The 25,668-nt window shown below is 35.1% G+C and overlaps 1 long non-coding RNA gene across 1 annotated transcript; it reads left to right on the forward strand.

Moving 5' to 3' along the window:
- The first annotated feature begins 419 nt into the window (after positions 1 to 419).
- On the forward strand, positions 420 to 10,741 carry LOC121412836. Its single transcript, XR_005969679.1, has 3 exons — positions 420 to 432; positions 7,443 to 7,447; positions 9,379 to 10,741. It is a non-coding gene; the product is annotated as an uncharacterized LOC121412836 (long non-coding RNA).
- The last annotated feature ends 14,927 nt before the right edge of the window (positions 10,742 to 25,668 follow it).

Raw genomic sequence — 25,668 nt, forward strand, 5'->3', positions numbered from 1 at the left:
GAGGTCATGTATTAACATATTGCGATGAAATGTAGCAGATGGATCTGAACTTTGTATCAAGATATAGAAGTGAATGATTCTATCGTGAAAGGTGAATGTCAACTTTCATGACTTCATGCATACCTGTAATTGCAATATATTAGTTTACATGTTGGATGGTGGTGTTGGGATATACTACTATTCCAGTGGTATTATAATGTCACAATAATATGTATTTTTTCATAGTAGGTCTTCTAGATTGTATGCTACAGCCTACATGTATGTTACTTGTACATAATCCTCTTTGAAAATTATTTAGTAAAATATTGAGCAGTAGGGCATTGCTTTATATCATTTGACAAGTTTGGTTTAAAAAATATATATAAATAAAACTAGAAATAATCAAATAAAACACACTTTCAGAGTGATTTGAACTGATTATTAAAAAAAAGGGTCATTTTTTTATTTTACATTGTTTCATCAAGAATACCAGAGACAATATTGTTTTAATGCGCAGGATCTGACAGGAGGCAGTTGTAGAAATAAGTGATATTTTTGTCAACCCCTAATCTTTGTCTGCCCCCTCGAGGCTTACAGTTCATGTCAAAATCTTAGAAGTCAAAGTTCGCTGTATTTGGATTCATGGTGTCTTTTGTCTTTTTATTGTGTGATGCGCTTATTGTTGAGCGGCACGTAAGCACATACCACAGTCGAACCTCCCTTACTCACCTTTATAGTTCTCTCAAGCCATTCCTTTTTTAATTTAGGAGAAAAATGTGCAAATATATGTCATCGTGCCCTTTAAAATTGCTTATTGCCAACTTTTGTCTCGATTTATGTACAGGTCAATGATTCTATGTTCTACTAGTGATATATTTTGACATTTTTGTTTTGAACAAGGAGTCTAGACATGTCAAAAGTTTGCTATAAAATCTAAGAGGAAGATTGGGGCAGCATGTACTTACATTAATTTTTCATACATGTAGATGTAAAAAAAATAAATGTCTGCTTGGTTGGTAGACTGGTGGCAACTATGAATGATATTTTATTTTCAGAATGCAAGTCATCATTTCTAATTGGTAAAAAATATATTTTAGAGGCATGAGACGTAGGCGTGTCATGTCTCAACAGTTTAACTGCATTATACTGTATTATATGATATAGCATGGAAATAATAATGCAAGGAAGATTTTGGATAACACCTATTGAGGTTAAACTTCTGACCTGAAAATTAAACTATAAATCAACTTGGGGCTCATGCATTGTTGGTCATTGACATTTGCAATCATCAAACAATTAAGTATTTTAGACCTGTTCAGAATTGGGCCAGCTGTTTATTTAAGCCTCTAATTGGAGGCTAGTTTATGGGACTGTTTGGCCAAACATCAAATATTGTAAAAGACTTATCATTTAAGTGGTTCGTGGCTTCACTCTTTGAGGTCCCAGGGTACTGAGAAGTAGTAATTTAGTTTTCATCTATTTCATGTATTTTTACAGTACGAAAGCAAAGTTTAAAAAATTTCCCTGTAAGAAAACACCATCTAGCTAATAGTCGCATGTGGGCTACATGTAGGCCTATTTATTCAAATCATGAGAACTTTAAATTAACATGAGGCAAAAATTCTAAGAATATGCATCCACCGTGTATATCAAAGACCTACATACGAGGCCGTTCTCATTAGCTTTCTAAGACTAGTTTACTGGAAACCGATTCAGGAAACCAGTTTGGAAGATCGCTTTGCTAGCGTTCCAACTTGATCACACGAAAGTGGTTTTCAAAATCACTTTACGTAGAGTGATCTTGTAAAACGCTCCCAGTGGGGTTATACGGTTCGCGCGAAATTCGAAGCCGCAGTATAGGAATTCTATACCTTTCGTGTGGAGTAGTGCGCTCAAAATGTGCAAAGATCGCTTCCTGAAGAACGGTTGTGTCCTCACTTGTGCTAAAACCAGTTTATTGAGGCGAAGCAATCTTAAAAACTACATCGCGAGGTGGTTTTTCTGAACTGGTTTGGAAGATCGCTTCCAAGACCGCTTTGACCATTCTCAATACATGTTAAACTAGTTTCCTCTAAACTAGTTTTAGGACCGTAGTCAGAACGTAGTCTAAGAATCCGAAGGTCTTTTTGGTGGCTCATTATAAAGGAAATTTATGTTGTTCATATGGGCAGGTACTAATGCAGACTTGTGTTGTGAGGCATGAAAAAGTAATTTCTAAGGTACATGTACATGGAGGCCTATATTTGTAATTGGGCAGGTTTGAAAGGATATATACATCAACGTTTGGAGGTTGTGATCTTCCTGTCTGAATTTTGCAAACAGTTATATTATGACACTTTATGACAGCAGTCAATTAAATCCAGACATCAAGAAAGACATTTTAAATTCCTCCAGAAGCTTTATCCCACTGAGACCTGAATTTGAACCCAGACTGTCCAAATGACCTTACTCCAGTGGCTTGAACTGACACGACCCCAGCATGACCCAGCGTGACCCCAGCATGAGTGTGGTTAATCTGCTGCTATGTAGATTCAGTGACATCCTTGTAGAATTGGTATCTCTTTAAGAAAATAGATGAAATCATTTGCTATGTACATGTACTATTGATTTTTTTTTCAAATTTATTTATTGTCAAATTTTAAGAAGGAGAAAATTTTGAAGGAATTTTATTGGATTCATAATTGAAATGCTATAATGGTATGTGAATCAGCAACATGAAGTACATGTACCAAATGTTCAGCAACTTCAGTTTTTGACGAATGAAAATTTACTTTAATACAAAGTAAAATATTGGTTCAAAACACCTAGTGTCTATGTCATGATGCAACCTGACAATTTGTTAGTACATTTGTACAATTGAAAATAAAAGACACATAGAACTTCTTACTATAAACTATACCAGTATTCATTTCTTGGGAAATTTTGTAATTTTTTGCTCTATGAAATTAACATAGTACAGGAGTACTATGCCCTTCATTTCATGTTTGCTTTGTGCAGCATATTTTTAGATCTTCCCAAACGGTGCTCTAATGCTTGCGCTACTCCCTAGAAGTTTGAAGTTATCACCTGAAACAATCTCGGCAAACTTCCATCTGTTTGCTCAATATTCATACAAGATTGGAACTTGGACCCCCATCGGGTCATGCCGCTCATGCACCAAGTAAACATGGCTGAGTTTCTCAGCTTAAACAGTAGACAAGAGCTTGCAAATGGTAGCCATTTTTGTGTCCGTTGTCTTTTTTATCCCCGTTTGATCAAGAAGATGCCGGGGCAAAGTGCTGCAAACAATCGAGAAGTGCGGTGATAATAAAGCAAACAGGAATTGAAAATATTGACAGGTTGGGTGTTGAAGCCACTGTTGAAATGAGCTGAGAGGTCTTGCTGACCGATCCAAGATAAAGAAGAAGAGGTCTCTGAAGACTAAAGAAAATGGGGACAGACACCTGCTTTTTCAATGATTCGGGTGACTGTTGATGCACTTTGGGAGATCATATCGGCAAATATATATGAGCATTTGATTGACTCTTTGTGAGGGTAGACTCAAGGTGTGACAAATGATTTTACCACTCCACTACCTCTTAAGAAATTAATCTAAATATTTCCACCAGGGATTTCATACCTCAGCAAATAATTGATAAAATCAAGGGAGTTTTGCAAAAGATAATTATTATCAGTGAATTACATGTATTATAATCAGGAATATTTATCAGAGATACTTTAATGCATATAAAACAAATGTTTATCTTGCAATCATCTCAGTGACAGTATAACTATTTGTTCATGCTTATTACTCCCCCCCCCAAAAAAAAAGAAATGAATAATTTTTTCAAAAAGCTCCATGTTCATTTAGCACAACGAGTGTTAAAATGGTAGTGTTTAATTTATAACAGCAGAAAAGTATGCCACTTTTGGTGCTGGCTGCTGTATATCCCTATACTCTACAGTTTTTCAGCATAAACTATTGACATTCCCTATCCAAAATGAAATCCCACAGTATGAATACATTTGAAAACATTAATGTTTACTTTGTCATGAATGAGTGGTAATATGTGTAAAAAAAAAATTGAACCCTGTGTGTGAACTTGTGAATCCTGAATAGAGAATGAAATAAGTTTTGTGAAGAAAAAAAAATTGTTATCAAAATTCAACTGCAATAGCCTTGTGTTCAAATTAAATGTATAAGATATGGGAATTGAATTTTTTCAGAAATTCAGAGTAATATGAATTAGAAAAAAGTAATGAATAATGTATCAACCAATACATGTATGTATTCCAAATTTTGCATAACTGATAAATAAGCATAACCTTTTTTTTTATCGTCCACCTTGCCGAGTTGCCTCCCTTGGAAATGGTTTTAAACATGTGGATTAATTGTTAAAAAAAGTAACATTTTTTATCCCAATTCTATATTTTTTTCTTTCAAGTTCCTTGTTTTAGTATATCTTCTACTTGATAAGAGGTTAGAGAATATGAGCCTGTGCATACCCCCCTCTCCATGATATATGCAAACCTGAACCTTTTGTGACAGTGGCTGTCAGCCTTCCATCCCAAAGTCAATTTTGATATCAAATGGAGGCGCCTGGTGAACTTGAGTGGAAGCTCACATATCCACAATTCAACTCGGAATCGGAATGCTCCCATGCTGTGCAACTCTCTATCGATTTGCTTAAAAATACCACAGAGATATAGGGATTTTGCTGGGGTGTGAGGCTTGCAGACTGCGAGCTTTGTTGTGTATTTTTTGTGCAAGTGCAGTTCACTCCATTGTGCTATAGACAGAGTCAAGCAGATGAATATTTCATATCGAAATAGAAATAGAAATTGCAATCTGCATGAATTGATGTTTTTAAGCAGTTGTACTTGTAGGACAAGTCAGTATTCAAGAGCATTTCTGTGTATATCTGAAAGTATTGAAAGATTGTTTTTTGTCTATTTGTAGTTATCTGCAATGTTCTTGGACTTGGAGCAATTCAGTCCTGGAATTCTTAAAAGAAGTTTATTTGTTGTCAGATGCCTAGGAATATAATATTTATATATACATGTAGACAGTGCTGTTGTTAGATGCTATAGGCCTACACATGAATAGAATAAAAAAAAGTTCAACTTGAAAACAGTAAATCTTATGTGGACAAGAAAATGATTCAGGCAGGATTATGGTATTAGAGCATGCATGAAATTTCATGAAAACTCAAAACAGTATTAACCTTGAGGTATTAATTCATACATTTCCCTTAATTCATAATTCCAATTTGATGCTTCAGATATTTTTTATTTCAAAGAAATTAGATTATTTTGAAAGTCATTAATTTCACATTCCAAGTCGAAATAACACAAAAGGCTTGTACTAGCCCCACAAAACGATCACATATCTGGTTTTCATACAACTCATGAAGGATGTAATACCAGCCGCTTGGAAGAGTTTGAGATCAATACGTGCCGCAAATCTAATATATCAGGGACCTCAAATAGACAGTATTAGATCTAACGTGGTGCAGATTTGTCTCAATATTGCATTTCTCCCTTCAATTCATTCTGTTTGCCGACACCATGCAGTGCTGCATCTGCATTGCTGGAATGCATGTGGGGCTGTGTTGTATAGACATTTAAAGCACTTGATTGACGACTACTGCCCATTGTGTGTGCATAGTAGGCAAATTCATGAACAAAAACGTAAAATTGCAGTGGTGTTTTAATGCAACGAGATACATTGAATGCTGTTAGCCTGTTGCATTTAATAAGGAAACGTTACATATTATTGTGGCCCTTTTGTGGGTTGCAATTAGCATACGTCCACACTATTTCATATTATATAAATGGAGATACATGGAGATGGGCCTTTTTGAAACCTGTTTGCTGTAGAAAATGATATTGATTGCCTTTTAAATTAATTCCTGTAACTTTCAATCGCATAGGTCCTACATATAGAATGCAAGTAAGCAGTAGGCCTACACTGTACATTCAACATCAGTTCACCCTCATTTGTACTTGTAATGTTTTTCCTTGTTGAAGAACACACAGGTTTTATAGTCATACCATTTCTATTCAATGGGATCTGTGCAATGAATCTGTTTTTTTTTTGGCCGTTTGGGTAAAATTTTAGAGGAATTTGTAAGGAATTTAGTGTTGTTTCTGTTGTTCGCAGAGTAGTGGTTCTCAAGTTCAAGATTGGAGTCAGATAAATGTTTGTAATATCATGAAAACCTGGCCCCTCTTCCCCACACCTAAACACCAAAGGCACTTTTCAGTATGATATCAATTATTGACCTTTGGCCTTCAATTTGAGATTTGAAAGCTGAGGGTGAAGCATGAAATCTTTGAAGGCTTCTCAACGAAAAGGTGTCAATTGGAGGCAACTTGGGTGAAGGACATCAACCCATAACTCATCTGTTAGAAATCATGATTATGTGCCATATATTATTCTGTCAAATAATAAATTTCTCAAAGAATTATTTTTCCCTACCAGCACAGCATCCTCTGCTCATTTATAGAGATTTTTCATCTAAAACATGGATTGTATTTCGAGTGTGTTTGCACGTAGACATTTCCAACACATATTCTTGGTGGGATGTTGTTTTAGTCACATTGGTAGGATAAATGTTGTTCTTATATCGCCTAAATGGTTGCACTCGTAGGCAAGGAACATGCAGCTATGTAATGTTCAAGCACTTATTTTTGTTGGGTGTACGTGTCACACGTGAATGATTTCATGCTTAATATTCTCCAAATGTCAAATCCAAACTTTGCGATTCGTTTACTTGATCTGTGCCCCTTTGTTTCAATGTGCTGCCAGGCTGTGAAAGATTTGTAGCAGAATGCCCTGACATGGTATCAATGGCAAAGCATTTTGTGAACTTCCAACTTTGGTGTAGTGTCACAAAATGATTCTTTACTTCCGAACATAAGCTCTCCATCTGAATGTCAAAATCTTTTTCTCCCGTGAATCATATTGGTGAGAAATCTGTCAGTATTTTGTCTTTCGTTCAATCTCAGGTTACTAAGCATCCTCTATGTTGTATCCTCGAGATGTTCGGCAAGCAATTCATACGATATTTTCTGCCTCTTGAGAAACTATCCTCAAGTTCAAAGGCACAAAGATTGCACATCGGAGGGGTCTAAGTTTCAGATTTAGACTCAAACAGGTGCTGCTCTGAATCTCTCCTAGCTTTAGTGCGTGCATGCCAGACTTGTGGATTTGTAACGTGATGAATTCACCTCGGGATGGTTTGAGGCACCCCGCTTCTTTCCCCTTACAACAACATTGCCGTATTCCGTCAGTTTGTGTGTAAAATGTTATCGGTTTGAATCATGGGTTGGGTAAGAATGTGGCTACCTGTTTTGACAGAAATGGCACCCACTGAAATTTATTGTCACTGATGGGAAAACCTCTTAACCCCAATTGCAGTAATCTTTTAGTTTGAAATGTGATGGCCCCTCATCAATATTGATCAGGAAGAGATTTCAAGGAAAGGTTGATAAAAAAATACGAGCTTGGAAAGTGTGCTGATTGATAGTGAAATGTGTTTTCCAACTGCATGGCAATATTGTTTGTTTCTATGTTTCACTCCTTCAGGTTATTACTCTGTAGGTGTCTCTTGGCATTATTGTCGGCTTCATCACATCCACCAAAGAACTTGCTGTACCATAGCATCCCTTTGCTCTGTTGCACAGAAGTTACCATTTTAATAACTTTGCCATCCAATGACAACTACCATGGTAACAATGCTCATCGGCCAATCAAAATCAAGGATTCCATGAAAGATATCATTGGATGGCAAAGTTACCATATAGTAACTTTTATGTAACATGGTCCAGAATTCATACATCATACATGTAATGACTTAATCATTAGAGATAATGATTAATAGACTGACAAAAACTACTTTTTAGTTTCATTGTACTCTATCATATAGACCTACAGCAGGCCTTGATTTTTTAAACTGCATTTCCCCCATTTCTTTTGCCATTCCTTGGTGTTATTTGATACCTAGATGTCTGCATCGAAGACTACTCTGTGATACGTGAGGTAAACTTGTGAACTAGGGGACCCCAGTCTCTTTCAGTTTGTGGGTTGCCTGGCAACAAGAATTTCCCCTAAAGTATATCATTATGAATGCCTGCCAGTTATCCATAGTTCAAAAGATGATTTACAGGAGACTCCATTTTCACTCTCTGTTGAAAAGACCGGTGTAACAGTTTAAAATATCTGCATGGCTTGTTGACAACAGCTTCTACATGTATGCCTTCAGCACAGCAGAGAGACATGTATGGTTCATCTGGATGTAGATCTTTTTGTCATCTTTCAATTGTTGAAAAGAAACCATGTAGCCTTCATTATCTTCATATTTCTTTGTCAATTTTGAAAGGGGATGTAACTTCTTCAAAGTTCAAAATCATGTAGGCCTATGTGTACAAAGGTTTTTTTTATCAAGCTACATACATATTCACTTGCGCTTATGGGTTATCTGTAAGTCTATAGCAGCTAGCCTATATAGACAAAATTTATATTCGTCATTGTCATGGTGGCATCAGTATAATTTGAACTAATCCATGGGAAAGGGATTGGCTTTAGAAGTACATGCAATTAATAATCCAGCACTGCTACATTGTCCAAAAATATATCCTTCATTTCGGAATCAGCTGCCATATTCCATGCCCTTCTTCCTATCAATCGATAATATAAATTCTACTATATATTCGATAAGTATTTTTGTAGTGGAAGTATTTCTGTGGAAACTGACAACAGTCAAACTTTGTGCCAAAAAGGAACTAGGCCTAATTGTAGATTAATGTGCCAAATAAATAAAGAATATAAATGAGAATATCATCAACTTTGTGTCGTGTTGATGAAATACTGAATCTATTCGATTTAGTTGTTGTTTCTAGAGCTGTAATACATACATTTGAGTTGTTTCCATGCATTAAAACCGATCTCTGTACCTTCTTTCTATACGTGTATGTATGGTATGCCCACCCTGCCCCTTTTCTCAATCACCACTGCCACAAGAAAAAAATCATCCTGGATAATCATGAAAACTCCAAATGTTATAAGATTTGTTACATTAAAGTACTATGGGATGAGTAGGTCCATGGTATTACCTAGACTGCATCTTGGGTTTTATGGCTAATAAAAAGCAGACAGGTTGGCAATAAAAACCAGGGTGGCTAAACTTGATGGTCTGTTATGAGACCATGATTTCACAATGTCAATGCTGAGTGGATTCTCTGTGAAGGTGAAACGGTAACATTGTAAATCATGAATGAAATTGACAGTTCTCAGAAAAAAATCATACAAGGATCTTCAATGGCATAAATTCAATCTATCTAAGGATTAAATATAACAGTGCCTCAAGCAAAAATATTTTATTATGTTTTCTGTCAACAATATTGAAAGAAATTAAGGTGATGTAAGGATATTTTCAAAAGATCAATAACAAATTTCAGATATTAGAAGCTTCAACTGGCTTCCCCATAATACATGTAGCAAAAAAATATAAATCCATCAGAAAAAAGGAATCTTCTGGAAATTCATTTTGCCCAACTGATTGTCGACCCGGCAACCACTGAACAGAACGTTGCTCTATCCTTTCAATCGTTGAACACCAAACAGGGTAGAGAAACTCCTATCTTTTAACGTCTGCAGCTAGGTTTGAACTCCCGACCTCCCGGTTGTGAGACAGACGCTCTACAAACTGAGCCAACTCACCCGTATACATAATAAGAAATAGGCCTACATTTAAAAAAAAATCTTTCTTTTATTTTCATCCATCGAATCAGTTGCAGCCCCCTCCCCATTGTATGAACATTTTGGTTTTATTTTCAAATAATGTTATGTGAATTACTCTTTCCCTGTACCCGTCTGAAGTACACGTACCATGCCTCCCCTGCTCATATGGTGTTACCATTGGCCAGAAATATAGGGCAGCATTTCATGAGTATCACATTCATACATATTTTTCTAACATTACCGTATAATGTTTCCTGTAAAGTCACGCACAAAGCTTCATATTCAGACAAATTCTCAATGGATAGATGTATAAAGACATTGATGGATTAATATCGGGGCAAAACAAGAGTTCTTTAAATACTCTCAGGGATGAAAAACAGTCTTTATTTCCTGATGGAAGAACATTGTGATGTGAAATCAGATATATCTCAGGTGTGGTATAATGGTATTGATAATGAAGGGGCATAGATCTTCTTACCCACACTGTGCCTCTTACTCTACTGAATTAAGTAAGTTTCTGTTTAGGGACAAGCTTGTTTTAGTTCTTGTTCTGCATGTACATATTATTTTAATTTGTAGACCTGGGTCAATTTTTTTATTTCTTGTATACTTTTATGAAATAATAGACATGTTCCCTTGATAATAGACAAGCCAGTCAGTTGTGTGGAAGGACATGCATTTTGTTACAGCTCAAACAAAATATATGCCTTTGTGGGAAATAGATTTTTTCCTTAAAGATGCCTGATGGATATATTTTATGAAAATCATACTTTTTTCTGTTTTATTGAATCTTTATCTTTATTAAATCCTCAATAAAGGATATACAGATCTAGAATAGTGACCCAACTTAGAGGAGATACTTGTAATCCCTCGGTTAGTATTTTTTGTGGTCTTTACAATTTCTCTATTAAAAACCACAAGTCAATAAATTCTAAAAGGGGGGTTCAATACATTATACTTCAAAAGTTGTTGGTTAAATAGAGTTGTCCATTATTCATTACTTCTATTTTATCCTAAAGGTCATTGTCCAACTTGACCTAAATGAAGCCACTAAACTTTTATACCATGGTAACTTCTCAGGCTTCCTACAAAATATGAATTTGGTTCATGAGGTTTAGTTTTTATTGTCAAGAGGTGGTTTCAGACCGCCTCGAAGTTCGTCAGTTCCAGGTATTTTCTGATCGGGAAATTTAGCCGATCAGAAAATACCAGGCAATATTGGCAATGTGAAAGCAAATTACACGTAATCTTCCCGAAAGAAAATACCCACTAAATATTAGGTGCTTGTCAAAATTACGAGAACTTTCACGGGGATTTTTCCAAGTTCGCAGGTATTTTGGCAATGTGAAAGCAATTTACGGGAACTTTTAGCCTAGCGTGTAGTTGGGCGTGGGCGCCTTGGGTGGCTGCTGAGCTAGTGATTTTGAATCTCGTGCCTTGCTTGCTTATCAGACCATAATGCGCATGCTCGTAACTTCAGGAACTTATCCCGTAGGATATGTTTCGGGGTGGTGTGGATGCAGGAATAATTAATGGGTATATTTTTAGCCTAAAAAAATTCTCGTAATTTAACAGGGATTCTCATGATCGAGGCGGTTTGAAACCACCTAGAGATGCATCTAGTCTAAATTGTATTTCTTTCTCTGAAGTTGATTACATTTTAGTAACCATTTTTTTCTTTTTTGTTGATAGATCCCAGATATTGTATTGGTTTTAGATTATTTTGATACGTAAATATATCCAGTCCATACTTCTACAAAATTAATAAATGAGAACTTTATGGGGCCTATGTGTTTATTCTATTAAGTTTCATCTGTTAATACTTAATCTGCTCGTTCCCCCCCTAAAAGAACAACAAAATATATGGAAATATTGTGGATCATCTTGTGAGATAAGTCATAGTGGGGGGGGGGGGGGTTATGACTGTGTGGAAGGGGCTGCTATTAATATGTCCAGAATTTGTACATGTATGTGTTTCATTGACACAATACCATACCCTCAGATTGCCTGCAGTGGTCAAATCACGCTAAAATATACATCAAAATATCCTTATCTGATGAACTTGCTAAAATTCCTTAAGAAACACAAAATTGTTTTCTTCTGCACCGGACCCGGTGATGATTAACGATCATACAAAATCCTAGATCTGACATTGGACTTTATACAAGCCATTAAGGCCTTGCAAGGTGTTTCATAGTATTGACTTTATCATGGTTGATCTAGTAATAAGAATGATTGGCACCCATTACTGAATTATCGTCCTTTCAACTTTTGATTGAGTCTCTTTTGGTATGAAAGGTTCAAACTTCAAGATCAAGATCTTGTATTCGAATACCAATCTGATGATGTCAAAGACTGAATATAGTCTGGAAAGGCCAGAGGCGGCTTAGTAATTTGTGTAAATTACTGTGGTTTACAGGGGCGGATCCAGCCTTCGCCAATAGGGGGGGCCCGGATTTTTTTTTTCAGCCATATTTTCCCCGATCGGCCACTCGAATATGATATTTGCCGGGATTTTTGGTTTCTTTAAAGGGGTAGTCCTATCAGTCACTTCTTAGCTTTATTCTTATGAATAAACATAAATATATATAACCATAATCCCTATTTATATAATGCGAGCGCGAAGCGCGAGCTATTTTTTTTTTTTGGGGGGAAAATCTTATGTACTTTTTTTTTTTTTTTTGAACATTCTGGGCAATGTTTATTATCCTGGAAAAAGATGAGTATGCAAGTGAATAATTATTACGGACCTGAAGCGTGAGCAGAAATGAACTGATGGAAAGGTACTGTTAAGAACTTGCTTGCAGTTAGCCATGAAGACGCTACATATTAAAAAAAATCAAATAATGCGAGCGCGAAGCGCGAGGTGATTTTTTTAGACATTTTTACCTAAGGAAAGGAAATTCTAAGCACTTTTTGTAACTTAACAGAATAGGTATATAACTAAACGATTGGTGTGAGCGCCAAGCGTGAGCAAAAAATTTCGAGATTTAGACCTACTGAACGAGACACTCTATTCAAGTTTTGTAAATCATGAAAAGGATGAGGAAGTGGGGATCTTCCTTAAATTATTAATGCGAGCGCAGAGCGCGAGCGGAAAATTTTTATATACGTTTTGAGCTGATCGAAAACGTACCTATTATGGACTGCTTGAACTTAGCCATGAAGACGTTACATATTTCAACATTCAAATATTGCGAGCGCGAAGCGCGAGCTGAAAATTTTTGACATTTCTACCTGAATAATGGAAATTTTAAGCACTTGTAATCGTGGAAATGATACGACAAAACTTAACATTACTGATGCGAGCGCGAAGCGCGAGCGGAAAAATTTTGGACACTCTATCATGTTTTGTAAATTATGAAAAGGTTAAGTTATTGGAAATTTTCATACATTAATAATGCGAGCACAAAGCGCGAGCAGACATTTTTTTTTATATTGTGATCTGAAACTGGATAATTATTTAAATGGAGAACAAGCTGCGTATCTGAATAAACGTGTGTTTCAGATTTCGACCTAGAATTTGGTTATTCTAAATACCCTTTTTTTATCATGAAAATTAATAAAGCGAGCGCAAAGCGCGAGCTAAAAATATATGATATTCCGATCTGAAAAGGGGATCACTTTAAGCTCTGTATTGCAAGCACTTTTTGGAAAAATTGTGAGGTGTAAAAGTATCACAGTTAAAACAGAGCTGATATTTTTCATTATTGTTACTTTGAGTTTTGACATAGGACCGGGATATTCTATAAGGACATTATGTCATCATAAGGAAATGATGAATATCTTCCTATTTCTCTTCCTAAGCATGAGAGCGCGAAATCTATTAATATTATGGCCTGAAAACTGGACATTTAAAGCACTTTTGTAATTATGCATAAGATGCATGAGTTTGATATCTATCAATGCGAGCGCAAATCGCGAGCAGAAATTTATGATTAATTGTCATCAAATGGTGATTTGAAGTAGTTTGTCAAGTTTAAAATTAATATCGAGATATACATAACTCACTAATCAAAATGCGAGCGTGCAGCGCTAGCTGATACGTTTTGACAATCTAACCTAAATAGGGATATTTTAGAACTTTATGAAATACAGGAAAATAATAGGTACCTGACAAATCAAATTTTGCGAGCGCGCAGCGCAAGCAGAAATTGTTAATATTCAGACCATAAAACAGAAATTTTTACACTTTTAACAAATCAATTTGTAAATAAAACAAAATAATGAAAGTTCAATTTCCCAGCTGAAATATGTTTTGTATATTGACTTCAAAAATTGATATTTTAAGGTCCATATTGAGCAAGATATCACCTAAAAGGCAGTGCGAGCGTATTTCCCAACTTGAAAGATTAAAACAAAATTATATTCCAAGTCTTCCCCTCATCATATTTTATTCACTCATCTTCCTCCTCTTATGCTTGCCTTCCTTCTTTTCTCCTCTCTTTTCCCTTCTTTTTCTTTTTTCCTTTCTTTCCCCCTTTTTTTCTTTTTTTGCTCCGCCAATAGGGGGGGCCCGGGCCCCTTGGGCCCCCCCCTGGATCCGCCTATGGTTTATATTATATTGATCTTAATATCGAATCTTGTTTTTAATTCATATGATATATATTGTTCTCTACCCTAAATAAATGGCTTGGTTGAGTCTTTATTGCATCATAGGGTGATTTGTAACACATTTAAAATAAACCCTTACCTTCTGCATTCTTTGCTGAAATGAGTCTAAATATTGTTTTTTCAAAGTTTGTTATTAGTTTTTGTTCATGAAAACATTGATAGATTATTTAACCCAAAACGAAGAGAACATTTAGAGAGTGGAAATCGGAAAGAAAAGAAATATGATCAATGAAGAAACGAAGAGCCAGCCGTCTGATGATTTGATGATGTACTGGATACACTGAACTTGCTCAGTTTAAACGTGGATCCTACTAGATCTAGTGGCTTGATCAATTCAGCAAGGGGCAAGCTTTGTTGAATAGAAACTAGTTGATATCATATACTCCCAACGTGAACAACCAATCTAGAGTCTAATTCATCTTGTAACTTTAGCGATAGTGACAAAACTTCTTCAAGGCAAATTTCTACCCATATCCCCACTGGACAGGGCTTACAGTACTGGGGCATCTAATATTTCTTTCACCGACCTCCGAAAGATCTCTAAGAATAAGATAGAATAGGATGAAGAGTTGAATGAGAAAGGGTCAAATTTGAGATTGTATGAAAACAAAGATGTTTTTCCTAATAAACGTGATTCCTGTAGCGTTGCTTCAAAGAATGGCTTTGTATGAATTTGGGATTTAGGTCGGTATGTTAAAGTTGTTCAAGGAGATATTTTCATTCCAGTTTTAACTTTTACCCCAGCGGTCTGTGACTTTATAAAACAAAATGGCAGACTAATATGAAGTACATGTTCAAATATAATGTTTTCTTGTTCTTGATTGATTGATTTTTTTTAAGTTTGATTTGATATTTTGAGAAATCTGAACTGCACTGATTGGAATTCAGTTAATGCTACCTTTTACTTCTATGAACAATATTTCTGTTACAGAATTGTCTAAAGATTGAAGATTTTATTGGACCAGAAAGAATTTCTATGTTGAAATTAAATTAACAATCACATTGATGAGTAAACCTGAATAAGGAAGTTATTCAAGGAAAATGATTTTGCAGACTTCTTCATTGTCCATTGATAAACGGCACCACAAATGGCTACATTTCAGATTTTCAGTCATGTATTTTCAAATTTCCTGATAAAACAACTGTAGGGTTTTTATACCTACATGCAGATTTATATTCAAAACAGAATTTTCATGGCTGCATGCATGACTGAAATTGAATTCAGAAGTACATGGATGTGGTTATGTGATTAACATTCTATAGATCGATATGAAAGGAAAGTGAAATAAAAAAAAGTTATTCCAATTAAGCACTAGACGAAAGAAAAATGAAATCCGTTATTCCACCTCATTGTGTGGTACAAAACAGTCCCAGTCCAAGTGTAACCGATAATCTTTGTTTGCCGACACCCTGTCCCCATGACCTCATTGCCTGCATGTGGGACTAACAAACAAGGGGCTAATCTGTGCCTGGAGTATGGGGGAGGAAGGCAGGCAGGTGATGGAGCATGTGGAATAATAGATGGAGCATTAGGGATAGGGTTTCCTGAGCTTCAGTTGATGATGGGGTGAGAACGGATGTGAGAGGAGATGAAGAGAAGGAGTTTTGTGGATGATGGTCATAGAGCAAAATATAAGGAGTGATCAGAATGTAGAGCTAGGCACATAATTAAAGAGAAGGGATGCTGAAATTCAAAGGACATGCCTTTTGATTAGGTTTGGATAAATAACAGTTATTTCTTGAATTAAATCCCCCATAATATCCCTTTTATATATCATACAGCCATAAACATTGATTTTATAAACACTGCATTTTTTATGAGTGCCCATTTATAAACACCTGAAAAAGACTGAAATAATATAATGGTGACTGTACAGAGTGGTACAGCAGATATTAGAGGACTACAAAGTGACGATAGACTGTACTAAAGAATAATGCACACTATTTAAGATTGTGTTTATATCTTCGGAAGTCTTCTGATACTCCTGTTCATAAAACTTATTTTACGACCAAAGAATAAAGCTATTATTTGATTCGTAAAAGGGATAAGTGTGTAAGTAGTCTCACATAACAATGAGGTAAATGATAAGATGTCCACTTTTGTTAAAAGTTTGTTCCTATTTTTGTATTGAGAGTATAGTCGTTGAATTTAAGCCTGCTATTTATAGTTTGATTTCTTTTTGTAAACAGGTGAAAGAAATTTATGTTCCATGAGAAGCTTAGAATCATTTGTAAAAGCATTTATTGCATGCTGTCACCGTTAATTAAGCCCACTCCTAAACAATTTTACTTTTACAGACTGTTTTAAGGCAAAAATATGTTCACCTTGAAATCTTGATTACTAATATTTTTATACTCATGTACTTTGAGTTCTCAATAAAATACATGTACATGTAGTTATGTAACATTATCTGGGAAATGTGTGAAAATCTATTGTTACCCAAAATCTCTGATATTTTCAACTTCCAAGTTGGTAGCCATGTTACAAAATCCTGCCTGTTTGTAGACATCATTTATCTCTCTAAGAAGCTTTTTAAAGGATTATTTGATGAAATAGTGATAATGTCTCCTCCATTTAATCAAATCCTGAGCACTTTTGTTTGTGTGAGTGATGATCTCGCATGAATACGTGTGAGGATTAAGATAATTCAGTGAGTCAGAAAAAGGAAAAGAATACTGTAAAAGCCCTTAAGCCTTTTATGTAAAAATATGTTTTGATTCTAATCTGTAGGTGTTATTGCTTCATGCTCCTTTTAAATTTTCTTGAAGATGCTACGGAAGCACTGAAAAGTTGTACAGTTTATCAAGAGCACTGAGCACATACAATATATTCCATATATATCTTCAAGACAACCCCTCCTCCTTTAGAGTGTCATGTTCAAAGTATACAGTTCCTCTGGTTTCTAGTTTCCAACACTTGCTGCTGTTATTCCCATCAGCAGGTCTTTTTAGGGTGACGCTTGATGAACTGTAGGCCACCAACCCGTGACAGTTCCTCTGGAATCCAGACAAAAATCTTACGAAAGTGATCACATCCCATCATATAGATAAAACAGTTGGCTCCTGTACTGTACTTATGTGTTCCATTTGTATCCTTGTGTATACTTTGGGAGTAAAAGGCCTTAAGTTCTGTGTAAAATGATAATGATGTAAACTGCGGAGCCCTTCTGACTCAGACATCCTTGATGAGATTGGAAGGATGTCTTATGGGTGGCCTTTCACAAAGTCAAGCTGATGCTACGAGTACAATTGCTTCTTGGGTGAGGATTGCAGGGGGGGGGATGCATTAAAATTGAAGTACAAACCTACTCCAGGTATGATTATAAAGAATAACAAATTAAAATACATAAAAATGCAATTGCTGTTAGATAGGCTCACTGATTTCTTTATTCCTTTTTAAGCTCACAAGCAGTTCCCTTTATCCAGTGACAGGGGAAGAATTTCCTGTTTGTTAGTTCATGGACCTACATGGATTGTCAGAGTGGTAGGTCCATGGTTTATAGTTGAGTTGTTTGGCTCTTGTGCTGTTGTATGTTACAAAACTCTTTTATTTTGCTTTCATGTACCTGGGTATATATTTTTACTCATTTGTTATAAATAAAAACATGGACTCCAAATGATGTAAAAATAAAATTCTGGTGTGGCTAGCACCTGTTGTACTAATGTATATGTAGGGCAATGTGTACTTCAAATAAAATTTGGTGCATCAATCTGGAACCTCAATATTATGCCGAGTGTAATTCATCATTGTCATTATGACTGTCATCGCAATGATGAGGGTTAGGCCAAACATTTTGATGACCCTGTTCAACCCATTCATGTGATCACTGTGAAATGTAGCCACATTCCCAAGTGGTTACCTGAAAGTACATTCCCATTGCTACAAATGACCCTTGAATGTAGAGAGTGTGAACTTTAATAACATGTATCTAATTCAAAATTCCATGTTTTTTTTTACATGTTTCTGCCTCTTGAATTAAATGAGTAAGAAAATATGAATGAGAAACAAATTGAGAGATAAACATGTGATTAAAATTAATATCTAAGTAGTTTAGTCAGGTTTGAAAGTACAAGCTCTTGTGGAAATATCAGATGTTGGTGATTTATATCTCTGCATAAAAATTTAGAGCAGAATCATGTGGTTTACATCTTTGACTAAATATTTTGTTTCTCATGATGTACAAGCCTGACAAAAGGAAGAAAATGCCAACAAACTGTTAGCATTTTGTTTTTAAATGCAAAACTTTAAAATGTTGAGACTCAATAAATCATAGAAGTCATGATGAGGTTGAGTGAAATTTTGCAAAAAGTTGTTATGTGATGTTGTCAGGGAAAATATATCCTGGCCCCTTGGAGTGGTAGACGTGATCTTTGAGCATTGTGAGTTGAGATTTTTATCACAGATTTATGATCTGTGTTGTATGCATGTAACTACAAATATCTACATGCATTAAGGATTTGCTTTTATATTTTTCATTCTGATTCTCTGTGGATCTTTCTATCTTTCTTTGACCCACCCCCTAAAAAAATGCTCATTGTCCATACATCATGTCACTGTGAGTTGACTTTAACTCTGCTTTTGTATTTCTCTTTTATTTTCATCATGTCATCAGGGATGCCATGCGTTATCACCACAGCTATGTGTACCAGATAAACCAAATTATTAGGAACTGTAAAAATGAAATATCATTATCCATTTATTTTTTTAGCCTGTCTTCTAAATCCAGTTTCACTTATGTATAAATTCATGCTTAATTTGCATTGTTTGATTTATGACCCACAGTTTGAGTAATTGCTGTTTGAAGGCCATATGCTGGAGCATATCACATTAAGTTACGTACTAAAAAATGAATTGCGTAGTGCACCAAATTACGTGTGAAATTAAATATTTTTGACAGAGATTGCATTGAATTATATACTTCAGAACTCAGGATGTGGTTGTTAGATACGAAACAGAAACGGTAATGATACGTGACTCTCCATAACAACATTCTTGTCGCTTATACACACAATTTCAGATTGTAAATCATGTACCCCTTATCCTGTTTATCAAACTTTAAAAATCAACATTGAAATACATATAGTACCAGAGACACAGTGGAATAAAAAAAGTATTCCATAATGATGGTAATTAATTGCTTGAGTGGGTAATAAATCCATGCTATTTATATCATTATTATTATTAATTATTTTCCATGACTTTTATTTATTTATCTGTGAAAAATGTTTTAAAAAAATGATACTATTTATAGGTCTGTTTTCCGGAGAGTTGTTTAAAAATATAATTTTAGCAATGGTAGATAAAGCTGTTATGTATCATTAGGCGATTTATGAAGTGTCATATTCCTTTTATTATTCATATTTCTATTTTTCCTAATTATTGGAAACCAACTTTTCTATTTGAATAAGTACTGTCCTTTTGCCAGATCATCTCTTTCCTCCACAGCTCATCTTATTAAATCAATGGTGTCAGTATTTATGTCTTTCTCTGTTTAAATGTATATGGGCATAATTATGTTCAGGGCTCCATAACACAAAGATTAGCAATCAATCGCTAAATGAACTGACCAATCACTATCAATGTTACACGTGCATTAGGTTTGAAATACTGACCAGGGACCAATCAGTGCGGTTCTTTCGTATTTGCAATTCATCGCAAACCTTTGTGTTACGGAGCCCAGGAGGCCGTTTCATAAAGCTGTTCGTAAGATAAGAGCAACTTTAAGAACGACTGGTGAACCTTTCTTACACTAACCATGCATCGCCAATTCATATACCATTTACCACAAGAAAGGATCACCAGTCGTTCTTAAAGTCGCTCTTAACTTACGAACAGCTTTATGAGACACGCACCAGGACTATCATAATTAGTATGAAGCACAAGGTCACAAATTTATTGTCAGTATGGTTACTAATGTGTACTTACCGAACATTTTAACAACATCAAGTTGGTTATGTTTAACATCAATCATTTAACACCTACACGTTAGTAGAGTTATGGCAATATATTTCCTCAATTAGCTATTAATGTTCTATAAATGGCAACAGGTTGTCTATTGAAGCCATAAATCAAGTGTATGGTATTGGTAAATGGTGTTGTTTCCAAATTCTGCATCATAATTGACAAATACATCCAAAGTGTTCTTCATGTACTACACTACAGTGGATGGCTACTTGATGCAGAGCTGTGCACTGCTCATCATAATCGTGCGGACTTGGATATTGACACTGGTGACTAAAGAGGGATAGAGTTTCCCCCTCAAAGGGCTCAAAATTGCACCCCTAGTCTTCAATCTGTCGCAAAAAAATGTGAATTATCAAACATCTTTGAGACGTTAATTGCACTTCCCATGTGATGGTAGGCAATCGTTTTTGCCTTTTCATCTCTTGATGTAAAAGATTGTATTATTTTAACAAGATAATATGATGCCATTATCTTTCCTTTTATGGTTATCCTAATAGTGACACTATTTTCTCTTGCATCTGTATATATTTTTGAAAATTTTTGTTCTTGATTTTTCTATGTCTATTAAAATTTTGTAAATAAAATCTTGACTAAGGTACAGTTTTTTTTCATTGAATAGTTTTCTCTGTGTTGTCTGGAGGTTATGTTATTTTTTAAGGAAACCAATCTTGTTATTTCATTCCATGACTTGTCACACAAATGGCTACACTTTCAAGAGCCTGAAGTCTTCATCGAAGACTATTCATTTGTCATGCTGCATCCGAACGAACGATTCGTGCAAGCCCATACACCAAGAAGCTTTGCATGCATAATGTGCCTCATTATCAGGTAAATCCTGGTCTTGGTTTAAAAAACAAATACTAGTTGTTGGTATTTTGTAATTTAAATTTTCCAAGTAGGCCTATCTTCAAATAGACACACACTCAATAGTAATTGATAGGTCTGCAAATGAAGTAAATTGCTGGAAGAATTGTTTTTTCGAAGGCAAGTTGGAGAGTGACACCCATCCCCCTCCAATCACAGAGCTATTTCTGCAAATAATTGCTACCGTACATACATGTACATGTCGCATACACACAGAATTGTGATCTGGGGTAGTCAGTGGACACTGCTGAATGGTCAGAGTGAGTAGTGGACTGTCTATTGTTCTCTTGATCAGAGGTAGCTGGGGTAACACCCATTGACCACTGTGGACAATGGGCACCATGCCCCCCAGAGAGACAACTGTGAATACACTTGCACAACCCCAATACAAATATATGGGGGAACTGGGGAAAAGATGGTACATAATTACATACTGTAGTCACATAGTGGAATGGGATATTTTTATCTCATAGATGTTACTGAAGAGATGAGCAAGGTCTCTGCTAAATATAGAGGTGAAAGTTGAGGGAGATAGGTTCAGATGCCCTGAAATTGGATGTAAAAGATTGTATTTTGTTTTGACACGCGAACTTTTTTTGAGTTGAAAATTAAGATGTACAATGATATTTTGATTTATATTTGATTCCAACTTTTTCTCCATTGGCCACTAAAAATAAAAAATAAATAAATCTCAAGTCATTGTGTCGGTGCAATAATGCGTATAGAAAATCATTTTCATACACTGCATTGGTGCAGAAACACTCTTATGCAATGCACTTGTGCATGCTGCCAAGGGCATTTTTATGCACGTGATGTGCAAAAGACGAAGTATGGACAAATGCAATAATGAAAAAAAAATGATACATATAAGATACATCTACTTCAAATTGATTTTCTTTCTACTTGAGAAAAGTTACAGTAGTCTATTTTATGAAATATTTCAGTAAGGTTTTTCATCCATTCTAATATGCAATTTTCATATGGCATTGATTGCCACTGTACTACCAAGTTGAATCTGTGACTCAGTGTCTAACGACTATTGAGGTTTGCTGTGTATGAATAATGCATAATAATGCAGATGGCATAGGGAGACGGGTCAACAGAATCATCGCTATTTATTCATTCAGTTGAAAAATTGTAACACCCTGATAGCGGACGATTCAAAATAAAAATAAATACATTGCTTAATAATCCATCTGCTCTAATACTTGTAAATAAAGGGGACGCTACTATTGGTAACCAAACTGAAAGAAGCTATGGGGTAGAAAGTAATCCATTCAGACACCTCAGTTGGGAAGGTATTGTGAGAAAATCACTCCGAATCGGATAATCCTGTTAATCTGAGAAAGATATTTGTGAGAATGTCTGATTTTCTCTTCTTAATTTAGTTTGGGCAATTGTTCCCTTTCTTTTCCCATTCTTTCCCTGTCATTGTTGATCTTATGTTGATAGACTCAAAGAAGAATTAAATCCATTCTTGCTTTATATTCTACCTCGATAATCTCTCTGATATTTCTTATCAGAATTAAAAGGTAGTTGTACTCTATGTGTAAGGAACTTTTGAAATGATTCTTCTAATCCTGTCTTACACATTCCTTATTCTGATTCTTGAAGAATACTTTCCTTTTGATTTCGAAACTGATGTGTATTTCCCTTTTCAATATCTGTTGTTGATTCGACCTTAATTCAGCATTAGATAAATGCCAATCAAGTAGACCTCTTTCTGATCCAAAGATTTGCTTCGTTGAACGGAGGAATAAGACCAAGATGAGATGTCCCTTTTCAGAGTCAGAAGTACATGTACGTCAATACTCTAAATTCTTTTTGCTCTTTTTACATGTCAAATATGATCCAATTCATTTTCTTTTCTTTATATCACTCTTCATATTATGTGATTTTTTATGATGTCTGTATATTTAGAAATAGAAAGACGTAACATCAATTTGTCTTCAGCAGTAATTATCAATTGCCTTTATGGCTTTCAATTATACATCACACATTTTTATTGCTTCACATCTGAAGTTCTTGATTTGCTTTCACTCTGTAAATATCCTTTTGATCAGGAGAAATCTCTGAAAATTTTGAAAAGTAATGACCAGTTGTTTGGTTTTTCTTTTGGACAAATTGCAGATAATTTGCTTTCACACAGGTGTAGTAAAATATCAAGTATTCTTGTAATATGTTGGGTTTGAAAACTTCAGTTTTGAAGTACCGGTGGATATGTTTCAATTCACATGATTTTCTATCATGTTTTGCGTACGACATTACAAGCATTTAATTCATTTCACAAAACGCAATTCTAACCTGTTTTCTTTTATCCAGCTTTTCTAAGTGTTCACTTTCAAGTTAATATAACTCCCTGCTATTTCGTAACCGGTAACATGAGTAACTATATTTAGAAAATGTTTATTGTTAGTCTAAACAGTTTGGGTTTTCCACTATTTCTTTACTTTTCAGAAATCACAATCACCTTTTATTGTGTATCATAAATGTCCCTTCGTGGATTGGATTGATGATAAATAATATCTCAAGTATTTGACTTTTCTGCTTCAGTTTGTTTTTAAATGTAGATGGTGCCATACAGAGCTTTAAAAAAATCATAAGAAATTCAGGATGTTAGAAACTGTCCTTATCTCGTCCTTATTATATCTTATCCGATAAGGAGTTGTGATCAATTTGAATGAAATTCATCTCAACTCATATACAGTAAGTCTTAAAGTAAGGGCGCAAAAGGCATTGCCACATAATTTGGTGGGTGGGTCAATGTATTCATAAGAAATGTTATTTATGTTTTACATTTCTACTGCTATTATAGGTTATCTCGTAATTCAGAGGAATTTTCTCCTACATCCTTTTACCCTGACGAAGGAACAGGAATTCTCACAAATCGGTCTCACCTTTATTAATCCTTGACCTTCTTGTAGAATAAAAGATGAAATATGATTGGCTCTTGGGAGAACATTCATATCTACATATTTTAGACCAGGTTTTCTGATTGGTTTAAGACACCCAGGAATGCGAGACAAGATGAAAGTGCCATCAAGGGTCAGCATGTTTCGGTTGCCATTGATCACCTGTTCGCCGTGTCTCTCATTACAACATTATGAACCATATCATTCTGTGAATGTGAACATGAACTGAGAATGCTGATGATGGTAGGATCCATGGTCCTAGCATGGATCCTTGTAGGATGCTAGGTTACAACTCTATAAATGTATACCGGTAGTACTTTACTGACTTGTATGACTATCTTGGCGTGTTGCAAGAAACTTGCGATCAATTGCAAGTCAATTTTTGGTCCCTAAATCAATCATATCTCTTGTAGCTAATTTCAAATTAATGATTGATTGCTAATTTGCTCCTTGAAACAAGAAGTTTAATAATCTGATTTGCTACAGCTAACGTTGATCTATCAGTTGTAAAATTGCAACAGAATATTTGCTATTGATAGCAGATAATTTCTTTCAACACAACCCTATGAGATTGCACAAGAGTGGGCCTGCTCCGTGTTCCAACTATTATCGTAAGTCTAGGTTCCTGTAATTCTTAAACACCATTTGTATTGTTTGTTAAGATATTTAAGATATAATTCTTGATATTTAAGAAAATATCCACCCATGGTTACTAAAAATTTCAACATAAAAATTCTTTGAAAAAAAATGAACATCATCGCTCACATAGCATACTTTGCTTTAAAACTTTGTGGTCATTGAGATTGGATATAAGAGCTTAGCTTTATAAGGAATGTTCATCAATCTATATCTGTCAAAGAAAAATAACAGACTCACACACACAGCCTTGAATAAAGTCATAAATAGAAATGTCAGATTTCTTTAAACAAAGTTGATGAATTTACTCTAATAAAAGTGGTTTGATTGGGGCATTGTGCAGCTAGTGAAAACTATCAAGCAAGACACATCTTACCGATAATTTAGTTTGAATGTATCAGTAAAACACCATAGCTCCAACGTGGCTTGTCTGTCGCCTTCACATTAAATTGTTAGAAATGTACTTTTTTTGGTTTGGAAGTAATCGCATCTATTAAGTTAAGTTTTATTTTTTCTAAAAAGAATATCAGCATTATATTTCCGAATTGTCTTGACACTTGTTATTGCCACAGATACTTTTAATACTCACAATCATTAGCCTCCATTCTGGATACTCAAGGGATTTGATTTGCAAATCTTTTCAGTCCTAATCCCATATCTTTCTGGAGATAAAATGATGAGTGAAATAGAGATTTAAGAAGGAAGCTAAGCATTGTCCCTAGGATCTTTAATCTGAAAATTGCAAGATATAGGAAAGAAGCCGTACACATATCGGCATAAATCCACCGCTAAACTCTGAATGTGTGTTTTTTTTTTAAGTATTTCAAAGAGATTTTTTTTTGCTGAATTTCTTCCTTGCGAGTAAAAAGTATGCTGGATTTGAGGTGATAAATGATAGGAATTCATCAATTGATGTTGAAGACTATTTTGTGGAGATTATGTTGATAGAGCTGTAATTGTGTAATAACACACAT

The sequence above is a fragment of the Lytechinus variegatus genome, chromosome 1 (assembly GCF_018143015.1).
Source record: "Lytechinus variegatus isolate NC3 chromosome 1, Lvar_3.0, whole genome shotgun sequence".
In the NCBI taxonomy this organism is placed as follows: domain Eukaryota; kingdom Metazoa; phylum Echinodermata; class Echinoidea; order Temnopleuroida; family Toxopneustidae; genus Lytechinus; species Lytechinus variegatus.